Source organism: Armigeres subalbatus, chromosome 2 (genome assembly GCF_024139115.2).
Source record: "Armigeres subalbatus isolate Guangzhou_Male chromosome 2, GZ_Asu_2, whole genome shotgun sequence".
Classification (NCBI taxonomy): Eukaryota; Metazoa; Arthropoda; class Insecta; order Diptera; family Culicidae; genus Armigeres; species Armigeres subalbatus.
The window spans coordinates 39353370-39366568 of NC_085140.1; the positions used below are offsets into that span (position 1 = coordinate 39353370).

The window sequence follows — 13199 nt, forward strand, 5'->3', positions numbered from 1 at the left end:
TAAATTAACGATTAACAACCCTGCACTGACGCACCACTAGTGGCGATATCCCTGTCCCAGTCCATCAGCGGCAAACGGTAACCAACTGACTACTCTGGTGTAAACGTCGTCGTTGTTGTCGTAGTCACCGACAACACTCACCGTCCATCGAGTTGTTGTGGTTTTGGGGCCAATTCGGCCAACCCTAACGCGGATCATCAGGAATCACCACCGGCATCCACCGGCATCAACGCAAACGGCGAGCATCATCCGCAGGAGCAGAAGCACTGTGACGATGACGACGACGAGGTCGATGATGGGAAATTCGCGGGTCAAACCTCGCAGGTCGCATTCTGGGGATGCACCTCATCGCTCAATACACCACAGTTTGGTAGTGCATTCCGGACTGGATTCACTTTTTTTTTGCGTATTGGAATGGTGAAGTGAATTAAGTGGGAATTTTCACTTTATTTGAGCCGTGATTGCAGTGCTCGCTTGCATTGGATTTGTCCAGTTGGGGGGTGAGTGTGCATGATCCATGCAATGAGAAAAAAAAACATGTTTGTTGGACCAAGTGTGTATGTCGCTCACGTTGTTCGGTGGCGGTCAGATACGAAACAACGCGAGAAAGGGAAAATCAGCAGGATGCAGCAAATTTCTGACCGCGAATGGAATACAAAAACATATGCACACACTTTCTGACTGGACCGGGCACTTTTTGTCCAATTTTATGACAATTGATTTTTCATGCCATTCGATCCGATAATTCTTTCAGTGAATTATGATCCATATCCATTACAGCAAATTATACCCTTGATTGCTTGTTTTGCCTTTTATGTAGAAGCCAGGAACTTTTTTTTATAATCATATTTGCTGATATCGGAAAATCAGAAAAAATATTTTAAGCTCTTTTAGTGGAATGTATTCAACCGTCTAAGACGAGTTTAGTACTATCCATTTAATTCCACTACGTTTTGTTATCTTTGTAGATACGTATTTCGACCTCAACTATGATGCCGTCTTCAGTGTCTCGTAAGTCGAGTCAAGTACGAGACTCTGAAGACGGCCTCACAGTTGAGGTCGAAATACGTATCTGCAAAGATAACAAAACGTAGCGGAATTAAATGGAAAGTACTGAACTCGCCTGATACTGGAAAATGTTCATTCAAGAGAATCATATATCTACGACAGTTGCGGCGAGAAGGCCGAACATAGAGTTGGTTTCGTAATGCTTGGTAAGTAGCTGCATCTGATCATTATATTGAGACGGAAAACGATCGCATCTGCGTGTTCAGGATTAAGGGCAAGTGCTTCAACTGCAGCTCGATTAATGCATGCGTACCAACCAATGACGAGTTCTATGGGCTATATGAACAGCGAATGTCAGCTTTAGGACATTACTAATTGAAGAACACCAACTGTGGAAAGCATGAACGCCCTCTCGATCTTTATTCTATTTCTTTGATGATTTAAATATGTAGCGACGATGGATCGGGTGATGTGCGTAGTTCGAGTTACAGGGGCATTCTCGAGTTCCTTTCGAAACCTGCAGAGGGTTACGGGAAGGTGATGATCTTTCGTGTCTGCTATTCAACATCGCTTTGAAAGGGGTAATACCGTGGAAGCACCATATTTGACGCAGGTCCAAACTTGGCGCACTCTCAAATCAAATGATGCAGAAAACCTATTTTCGCCAAAAATATATCAACGAATCAAGCTAGATGGCTTTATTTGCTCTTCTTCTTTGCATAAATGGCATAAAAAGCATATTATTGATGAAGAATCAACGTACCCGAATAAAATATATGGAAGTCATGCTCATAATGCGTCAATTTTCTTCTTTCTTAGCAACAATGCTAAGGATCGAATGATCATTTTTTCACGCAAAATAACTTTTGTGAGAATCTTTTACCTCTACCTACAAACAGCTGAGCATTATGAGTAAGCTTTACCTTTTACGTTGAACATTGCAACATTCAAACGCATTTTTCAACCCAAAATGTTCTGCGTCAAATTAGGCTCACAATGCATTGTGATGTTCCTAATTAATCTTATCATACGAATAGACAAGGCAGTGCTGATAAACCTCAATAATAGTATTAGGAAAAGCAATATGTATTCATTAAGTTTTAACTAACTCTCAACTACTTTAAATATTAATCAACATTGGATCATTCCACTAAGTGTCCATTTGACGCGTTTCTTACAGGTATTTGGTAATTATGCTGTTTTTATATGCTAGTGCTAGAATTCTTGCGGGAAAACAATATTTGAATATAAATCAGTATCATATAATTCAATTTACTTTCTTTGAAATTCTAACAAACCAAAACAATGAACACATTTTCAATTTGTTACTCTGTCGCTTTCCTGTCGCTACTAGTCGTGCAACCCTGAATATGAAATCAAACACAAATATGGCTGCCTTTCTCATATAAGCTTCAGTTTATGTTAATAGTTTATTGGAAAAATGTATATAGATGGGCAGCTCATATGTTTTTAGATATATCTGCCGGTCACGTAACACTTGCAGATTGGTAGCTTCAATGTGGTTCTGAAAACGTTCATATACAAGTTGCGTTTTCTGTATCCTATTCAGTTTAGACAGAAGCTATATGAACTTCTCAGTTTATAGATTCAAAATTGCAGATTACCAAAGAAAGTTATTTTTTTTATTACAAATACAACAGACCATGGTAGGCTGCTTATGTAATGAAATGTAAAAGTTAATTTTCCCGTAAATATATATTTTGACATGATTCTAACACCTTAATAAGAAGCATTTTGAATGATGTGCAGGGTTCATGAAACTAACAAAACACTTACATGCCTCAGAGCATATAACTTGCAGAACAACTGAACAATTTTAAAAAAATGCCTCTTTGTATAATTAATTAGCTTTTTATTTTATATCGTGCCAAGTTCTATTACACTGTCTGTCACTGTCTTTATATAATTAAAAAAATAAGGCATTTAATTGATTGAGTTTTAACATAGTTTTAAAGTGCGTCAAATTAGGAACAACTTTGCATCAAATAAGGAACATAGTAAAATTAGTGCGTCAAGTTGGGCACCTCAAGTACTACATAAAAACAGATTAAAAAACTAAGAAATGAACATATATTTCGAAGTTTCATTATTTCTACACATTCTATAATAGTAGTGAGCTCGTTATGCAGAATATTAAGCGAATCCATATTGGAATTATTTTTTAAATAATGATTCTTTTTAAAATTTTCTTAACTGCGTCAAATATGGTGCCTCCACGGTACGAAGAACAGGGATTAACACGAGTGGTACAATTTTCAATAAGTCCGTCCAGCTATTTGGCTTCGCCGAAGATATAGATATTATGGCACGTAACTTTGAAAAGATGGAGGAAGCCTACATCAGACTGAAGAGGGAAGCCAAGCGAACCGGGCACGTAGCCAGAATGTCGTACAGTAACCCGGTTAAAATGGTCCTCGACAACGATCCGACGGGCACAAGAAGGCGAGGTGCGCAGCGGCAAAGTGGATCGATCAGGTGGAAAACCGCACAGGCCATTTCGGCCTTAGTCTGAATGAATAATAAATAATGTATTCGAATGTTTTATTTCGCCCAAAACTTCAATCCTTTTACGATCGTCTCCTTGAAATATGAAATAAGTGTTCTGAATTTTGGTGCACTGACTCAACATATATCCCACTTAGTAACAATAATTAGTCACTCCATTTTGCACGTTGGTCAAAGGGACATGACTCATTTTAGTGTGTGACCTATTATTATAGTTGAGGAGTTTGACGACACAGTTGATAGTCCGCGTTGATATTTAAAGGAAAAATTGTCTGGTTAACATTACGTATTGCTTTCTTTTTATGTACGTGTTTTCCTAGTACAAGGAACAGTTCTACTTGATATTGCCTTTGTAGTTGCTACTCAGTGATTGACCAAGCCTCAATGTCAACAGTCTGAGAGTTTTAGTATTTTAAGTGGTCCATAACGGCGCTGGCCATGTACTCACGGTCTATCGGGAATTGAAAGGAATTGATTATGCAATTTATTGGAATTTGGGATTAGTTTTTATGCAGAGGTTCGTCTTGATTAACGGATTGCCAATGTGATAGTAATGATAAGGTGGTTATTGTTCAATAGCGATTGCTAGAACATGAAACATGTATAAAAAAATACAAAATAGAAGCAATGGAATGGGCCTGGAAATGACCCCACGACCTCTTGCGTATGAGACAGAAGAGGTAGCCATATGACCACCAAATCCGTTCTTTTATTGTATTCATCATGGACCATCTGTGAGAAAGTTGTACGACCGGTGGACAGTATAACATGTCCACAGACGGTTCGACTTTACGCCGACCGAACCAAATTTCCTGGGGGTTGTACAACGTGTCGGAGCGTGTTGGGGCCCCACGCTCAGATGCTGCTCCCAGCAACGATGGTTTAAACCAAAACAAAATTCAAACGTCAAACATATGTTGTGTTAAACGATAGAATCAACTTATTTAACGGTAAACGGCACTGATTTCAAGTTTCATGCAAATTTGAATAGTGCCAGGCAAACATAAATAAACAAGAATACAATGTTCAATGTTAGATTTATTAAATTCAATTGCTTTAAAATCGTATGGCGTGGATAGAAAAAAAAAGATAGATATTACCTCTCATACATTCAACCTAATAATAGTGTACAAAAATCAAATCAAATGAAATAACTGACTGTAAAAAAATAAGGGCGATACATGCGTTCATAAATAAAGAATTCATAAAACTAAAGTAATCTCCAAACTCTCATCTTCCTATCATGATATTGAAACGTAATGAATCTCCTGCATTCCGCGGTATCCGAAAACCAGAGCAGTACAGAAATTTGAACTTGGATACACAATTGTGTTCTCTATGATTCCTTCAAAATCCATAGCATGCTGACAATTGACGATTCAAATCTATATTTGTTGACCTAGTAAACAATAAAAACAAAGAGTTTACTAGATCACTTTTTAAAAATTAGACTTTGAATCGCAAGTTGGCGCTGCTGTCGTAACATTATCGTTACAAAGCTTTCAATAATTAACTGAGGAAATGCTAATAGAATACTACGTAGAAAAGCAGGCCAAGAGCCAGTTGAAATGTAGAGCCTTTGAAGAAGAAGAAGAAGCCTCATCTTCCGAGCCTCTTGAGAGGAGGCTTCCGAGCCTCTTGAGAGGAGGCTTCCGAGCCTCTTGAGAAGAGGCTTCCGAGCCTCTTGAGAGGTAGTGTACATAGTAGTTAGGTTATCAAATTTTCTAAATTAATTAATACCTCCTTAAGGCTATTCTGATACATTAGATAAACTTATAAATTTCATTTAAATCCAAACCATTGCTATTGAACCGAATCAAAGATGAAGGGCCAAGTGGCCAAACACTTGAAATGTAAAAATAAATGTAACAAACGAAAATCAAAAATAAACAAATTTATGTCAAAAAAAAAAAAGCCTCTTGAGAGGAGGCTTCCGAGCCTCTTCTGGGGCCTCTTGAAAGGAGGCTACCGATGCATCTTCAAAGGAGGCTTCCGAGGCCTCTTGAAAGGAGGCTTCCTAGGCCTCTTGTAAGGAGGCTTCCGAGGCCTCTTGAAAGGAGGCTTCCGAGGCCTCTTAAAGGAGGCTTCGAGGCCTTTTGAAAGGAGGCTTCGAGGGCCTCTTGAAAGGAGGCTTCGAGGCCTTTTGAAAGGAGGCTTCCGAGGCCTCTTGAAAGGAGGCTTCCGAGGCCTCTCGAAAGGAGGCTCCCGAGGCCTCTCGAAAGGAGACTTCCGAGCCTCTCGAAAGGAGGTTTCCGAGGCCTTATGAAAGGAGGCTTCCGAGGCCTCTTGAAAGGAGGCTTCCGAGGCCTCTTGAAAGGAGGCTTCCGAGCGTCTTAAAAGGAGGCTTCCGAGCCTCTTGAGAGGATTCCGAGCCTCTTGAGAGGAGGCTTCCGAGCCTCTTGAAAGGATTCTTCCGAGCCTCTTGAAAAGAGGCATCCAAGTCTCTTGAAAGGAGTCTTCCGAGCCTCTTGAAAAGATTCTTCCGAGCCTCTTGAAAGGAGGCATCAAAGTCTCTTGAAAGAAGGCTGCCGAGCTTTTTTAAAGGAGGCTTCCGAGTCTCTTGAAAGGAGACATTCGAGCCTCTTGAAAGAAGGCTTCCAAGCCTCTTGAAAGGAGGCTGCCGAGCCTTTTGAAGAATGAATTTGGAGCCTCTCAAAGAGAAGCCTACGAGTTTTTTGGATGAAGGTTTTCATGCCTTTTTCAATTGCGCAATTATCACAATTGTATCACCAAGTTTTATTGGAATTGTAATATATCCGCCATTACGAATTTTGGTCCGAGGAACTCGAGGTTTTTGCTAGGCGGCAATGTCCCACTGGGAGATGTAATGCCAATAAAAAGAAGAATAAGATTTATTCGATGAACTAAATTTGAATATCTTTAACGATGTCTCATTTGCCAGAATTGCCGTTCCTTCTGGTCGTTATTCATACATAAATATATCTCTTTGTTCAGAATAATTATTCAAGAAATCTTGTTAGAAAATAACCGGTTACCATTTCATAAAAAAAAATCATGATGTGGTGTGATGTGGCTGAAGAGATTCTTGCTCCTAATTGAACTGTGCATGTTAATTGGAACACATTTCTGATATCTCTAATCCATTATTAGATTTTGATTATTCGGTCCCACTCAAGGTTTAACCCCTACAATATTTACAAAAAAAAAACAGAATAATCCACCTAGCGGTAATGATGCCTTACTCGCGTATTATAAAACGTGTATAAGAAAATACATAAGAGTAACAAGAAAAGCACACAAGAAAGGTCAAAATAGAACTTTAGGGAGATAGATTCAGTTATTTCCATCAATTCACATTTATTTGCGTTCATTTGAATGCATTGCAGCATTCTTTGAAAAAAAAAATTCGCTTTTGATTTTTTTTCCTGGGGGGAACCCTTGGGAAAAAAGAAAAAAAAACAATATTTTTCAATAGCCAATTTTCAATAGCAATCCGCGTCGAATGCAACCTGTTGCAAGCAAATCGGATAAGGCTAAGTACAAAAAAGTGTGTCTTACATTTTTGTGAGCACACACACACACACACATACAGACATCACCTCAATTCGTCGAGCAGAGTCGATTAGTTTATAATACTATGGGTCTCCGAGCCTACTTTCAAAAGTTCGGTTTTGGAGTGATTCTATAGCCTTTACGTATACTTAGTTAAACTACAACAATACGTATTGATTCTTTTTAAAAATTATACTTTTTGATACCGAATTTTCAGAAGAACTTATCTGCTTTTGTAAACAAAAATTCAAACGTCGACTCGACAAACCTAACAGCACGCCCACGCAAACCATTACCACCAACAGGTAGCAGAAGCCTTCGCCTACGGATCGATGGTGTTGATGGTGGGAGTTCTATCAGATTCGTCAAATCTACGTTTGAATCTTTGTTTACAAAAGCAGATAAGTCGTTTTGAAAATTCAGTATTGATTTTTGCCTTTCTCGTATACAAAGTACACTGGATTTGTTTTTACACGATTTACACTTTCTTAATTTTTCGCCCATCCTAACCATGTGATTTTTCTTTGAATTATTTAGGATTTTTTGAAACATGTTGCAAAGCTTTTGGTGGCAAATTGAAATCACACGAACAAAAATACGAGCGAAAAAAATCGTGTAAAAACAAAATCCTGTGTATACGAAAGTAAAGGTTATAGGATCACTTCAAAACCGAACTTTTGATAGAAGGCTTGGAGACCGATAGTGTTATATACCAATCGACTCAGTTCGACGAATTCATGTGATGTCTGTATGTGTGTGCGTGTGTGTGTGCACAAAAATGTGAGACACACTTTTTGGTACTTAGCATTATTCGACGCGGATTGCGGTCTAGTTGTTTCCTATTGAAAATTGGCCCGATCAGTCATTGCGTTTCAAAGTTATTGAAAAAACCCAGATCAATCCACCTAGCGTTGGTGGTGCCTTTCTCGCGCATTAAAAAAATAAGAAAAACACATAAGAGAGGTCAAAATAGCACTTCAGAGGGATAGATATTACTTTTTCCATCAATTCATATCCATTTGCGGTCATTTGAATGTATCGCTGCAATCTCTGAAAAAAATTTATTTTTATTTTTAAAATTTGTTTCCTAAAGGGGGACCCTTGGCAAAAAACAATGTTTTTCTAATAACTTTGGAACGCAATGACCGATCAAGCAAATTTTCAATAGGAAACAACTAGACCGCAATCCGCGTCGATTGCAACTTGTTGCGAGCAAATTGGATAATGCTAAGTACCAAAAAGTGTGTCTCACATTTTTGTACACACACATACAGACATCATCTCAATTCGTCGAGCTGAGTCGATTGGTATATAACACTATGGGTCTCCGAGCCTTCTATAAAAAGTTCGGTTTTGGAGTGATCCTATAGCATTCACGTATACTTTGTATACGAGAAAGGCAAAACATTGTTTTTCTGCCAAAAACGAAAAAAAAATTTTAATAGATTGTAACAATGCATTCAAATGACCGCAAATGCATATGAAATGATGAAAAAGTAAAATCTATCCCCCTAAAGTGCTATATTTCGACCTCTCTTATGTGTTTTTCTTATTATTTTTTTAATGCGCTAGAAAGGCATTACCAACGGTAGGTGGATTAATTTGGGTTTTCTGTGGGATGATTATTGTGTTGTCGCTGTTGAAAATAAATCAATGCCAAATCAGCGCTTTCAAGAAAATTCGTCAAAGGAGGCATATATAACGTTATTTTTTGCCATGTAAGGCTGAATCACAGTTTGTAGTTCTCACTGAATCTCGACAATGATACCTCTTCATCTGCTTAGTCCGGGGCACGTAATTCAAGAAACTGTGAATAATCTTCTGTATATTCTAACCTATTTTATAATATATAGAGGACCAGAAAGTTTGGTTAGGATTTGCTTCTAAAATATATATGTGATTATAAAATCTGAACTAGAGTTTGAAAAAGTAAAAAAGGATATAATTTATTTTCAGGATTTTCTGTAGACATCTGCAGCCTCTTATGCACCATCATAAACAACCAGCTGATTGACCAACATAAATAATAATATACATATTAGCATTAGCATTAGCATTGAGCAATTCGCACAAATTCGTAGGTGGTACAAGCCAAGACTATTGTATGAGAGTAGCATCACTTTCATCCGTTACCACAGACATTGATTTGGGACTAATCACTATCTCTTAGATGGAAGCAATGCACTCTCCACTAGTCGAGATCTGTCCTGGCCACGTCCTTGCGAATGCTGAGGAAGGGGAAGGATGGTTAGTTAGACACCTACTTAAGAAAGATGCAGAGAACTCTACGACCTCTCATAGGTGTCACGGGAGATTTTGGGATTCTGTTGAAGGTTATAACAGTAGGAATTGTTTTGGTAGAACGTGAAACACAGAAAGAACTAAGATAGAAATACAAAGTAGGAAAGGGACGAGCCTGGAATTGAACCCACGACCTCCTGCTTATAAGGCAGAAGCGGTAGCCACTAGACCACCGAGCTCGTCAACATAAATAATAATATACATATATTCAAATAAAATGAAAAAAATAAACATTTCCTGAGCATAAATTTGTTTTTGTTTACATTCGAGAAAAAAAAAAGAAATAATATAAATTCATACATATGCAATAAATTCAACAATATTATATTGTTGAATTGATCGTATTCACGCATTAAATCAACAATATAATCACAATTACTTTGACAATAATATTGTTGTTTCTACAATAAAGCAACTGAGATCTTGGTTGTAAAAACAACAATATTATGGATTGATTCAAACGGAAAATATTATTAGCCCTGAGCTAACAATATTTATTGTTGAAATCAACCCAGAATATGTATTGTTGTTTCTACAATACATTTTTCTGCGTGTTATCATGCAACCCATCTGCAATATACTTCATATACTTCAGAATATGTGATATTTAGAAAGATTCCGTTTTCTATAAATATGTACATCAAGTTAATGCCGCTGAGTTAAAGACCATTGAAATTTCTCTGGAAACTCTACCTAAATTGCTTAGAACTGAATTAATCAGAATGAGAGAATGAGAATTCTCAATTAGAATCATTGTAGAAACAAATGTATTGTAGAAATAATTGTGGAAATTCTTTAGCAACTTCCTGTAAGATTACTTAGAAAATCTCTGTGGAAATTAATCCTTTTTTTTAATTCTTAGGAAATTTCACTATGAATTTATTAGTGAATTTCGGTGAATTAAGAATGAATATGTGAATATCTATAAATTGTTCATCAATTTAACATCCTCCTTTATAAAGCAGACCGTCCTCTAATAGGTACGAGTTGCAGTTATAAATAAGGGTTTCTCCTTTTTTAAAATTTTCAATTAAAATAAATAAATAGCATGTAATATTATGGTATTCTTCATATTGAAATTAAAATTCTGGTACAGTGATCGTTCGCTAATTGGGGCACGACCTCAACCCAACTATCGAATGCCGTTCGTTAATTGGGGCGTTTTGACAAGCGTCAATGTTGTTTACTTTTTGCCTTGAACAAAGGAAAATTTTACGCGCCAGAAAATATCGATCCCGCCAAACACGGAAACAAAACGTCAACGCGTTTTTGACATCACATTCTGACGTTTAGCTGCTTTTTAATTGGGTTTCGCCCCAATTAGCGAACCCCCAACTAAAAAGCGCCCCAACTAGAAAAAACCCAACTAGCGAACGTTCACTGTATTTGACAGAGCTCGTTATCTGTGAGCTATGATGTTAGTTCCAAATTTCACAACCAGAAGTCAGAAATATGTTGTATGCAACGTTGTGTGCAATATTCTTGTATCACGACATGTCATCTGAAACCATAATACATGCTGCAAAAGATTTTGGAAAAGAATCATTTAACACTTTGTTTTAACATAATCCATTTCCATATCTTAGCAAAAAATGAGCTGTCACTGATGTTATCATAATCTGGCATTGAATTCATGTGAGCAAAATACGAATTAATTTCGATATGGGCCTGTTCCTGCCCAGGCACACAAGGAACAAATCCACATCATCCACCAAGTAGGAAAGAAATTTTCCCAAGAAACACATTTCAAGCGACTTACCGGCATAAAATCGACGCTTTTCCACTATCAGCAGTTGTAATTCCTCTTCCCGTCACCGAATAACACCGATCACTGCTAATTTCAAACCAAATCACGACACTAATCGATAAATTACACCGAAATACAACCGAAAACTCGCAAAATTCCAGAACGACGCCAAAACACCTGTTGACATCACTCGCAGTCCGAAGAGCACATAGCACACTATGACCACCAAAGTCAGTGGGAAGAAATAAAAAACTAACCAGAGAAGAAGTAAACGTCAAATAGTCGTGTAGACGTCGCCGTCGCTGCCGCTTACTGTCGCTGCTAGGTAGGGAAATGGTCTGAAATGCATGGATATGGAAAAATACCCAAATTCCTGTGTCAAATGGATTAAAATAACGATGGTCCTAAAACTTTTTTTTTGTTTTGCCAAATTTAAAATAATAATCACGGATCAATCGCTTGTTTGTGCATAACAATCAATGTAACAACAAAAGTAACCAATTATCGTACTTTTCAAACCTTTCAAAGTAACTCCGTTGTACGATAGAATCATAGTGAAATCAAGAATCAACTTATTTTGACAATAGTCACGTTTGGTAAATTATGTCAACGGGCTTGAAGTGTGAGTATTTTTCAAAATCTCAAAACCTTAAGAGGCGCATATTGGACTATTCTTCTATACTTTCCACCACCTCTGTGCATTTTCTTCCGCCTCCCATCGACGGTTCAATCCACATCGCAGCGGCGAGCATCTATACCAGCGGACCAGTCAGCAGCAGGAGCGTGAACGGCACCATCGTCATCCGTCGCCGTCCATCCCGTCGCCTTTACCTACTTCACTTGCTTTGATGCTGCTGCGGCTGGCTTTGGCTTAGCACAAAGTTGTTTGGCTGATGGTCGTCGTGGTGCCGCCGGTCGTCGCCGCCGTCGTCGTCATCGCGTCGTCATGCAAGTTTTGTTCTTTGTCGCCAATGTTGTGTTTTATTTTGACTTCTTACCATCTTCGCCGTTCCGTCTTGCTTGGTATGGTCGATTACGCGGGGTAGCGATGGATCGGTATGGAAGACGGGCGCGAGCTAACGGTGGAAGCACGGAACGGATGCCGACGACGGCGGCTATACACATGAAGCTGGCTATGTGTGAGTATAATCGGCAGTGACCGTTCGAAACACAGATTGAAGAACCTGACTAACCGAAATGTCTACCCTGTGAGTTCGCCTGCTGCTGATATGCATGTGCCAGCATTGAATCAGATGTATGCATCGGATCAAAAGATATTTTAGTTACTAGATAAAGATTGTCGCTGTCGTCGCTGTCCGGAACATCTTTTGCTGGCGAGGATAGGGGAGCTAAATGTCAAAGAAGGAAAATCCATACGATTTGACAGGTATGTACCACACATGTTTCGGACAGCAGAACAAAGGGAACAGTAGCGACAATCTTTATTCGCGATCTAAGGCTCATGCTGGCATACAGATGGCGCGTGTGTACGAAGGATGATGATGTTCTGTCGATTTGTCAAAACAAACCAGAATAGTTGTGCATATAATTTAAATTTTGAAGAACGACGCTTTTTACAGCGTTTACATTGAAGATATTAAGTGCATTAAGTAAGAAAAAGTGTTTACTACATATTTGAACTTTGATAGTGGGGATTTTTAATGTCAAGTGTTTGAAAATCAAGTTCCGGTTCCTGATTTTTGTTTTCAAGAATGAAGTGCATTGTTCCATCTTGCCGCAGCACTGAAGCAGCTTCCGGTTTACCTTTTTTATCGGTACCATCAAACGGTCACCAAGTTTATCGTAAGTGGATACAGTATATGCGATTATCAGGCGACCGGAACGAAAAAATATGTCACCAGCACTTCAAAGAAAATGATTTTATAATACGTAAGTAGCATTCTAGTTTAATTATATTTTATTATTATTATTTTTAATGTTCCAGGACACCGAATAACGCTTAAACCTAAAACTGTTCCTTCAAGAAAAATTCCTGTACGAGAATCTAAAATAAACCCGAAAGGAATATGTTGTGTAGCAGGATGCAATACGAAGAGGAGAAGAACATTACAACCATTTCCTACTCAGCGGTCTACTCTCCGGC

At 38.3% G+C, this 13199-nt stretch overlaps 1 protein-coding gene across 2 annotated transcripts in view; it reads right to left on the reverse strand.

Annotated features, from left to right (window-relative positions):
• The window catches only part of LOC134218482 (protein bric-a-brac 2-like), a 111817-nt gene extending 100447 nt beyond the window's left edge, over positions 1–11370 (reverse strand). Inside the window, exon 1 of one of the 2 annotated variants that reach the window (XM_062697535.1) lies at positions 11108–11370. The gene's annotated coding sequence lies outside the window, so the exon portion shown is untranslated. The remainder of the gene's footprint in view (positions 1–11107) is intronic. The other variant, XM_062697534.1, reaches the window with a different exon arrangement.
• Between the last annotated feature and the right edge of the window lie 1829 nt (positions 11371–13199).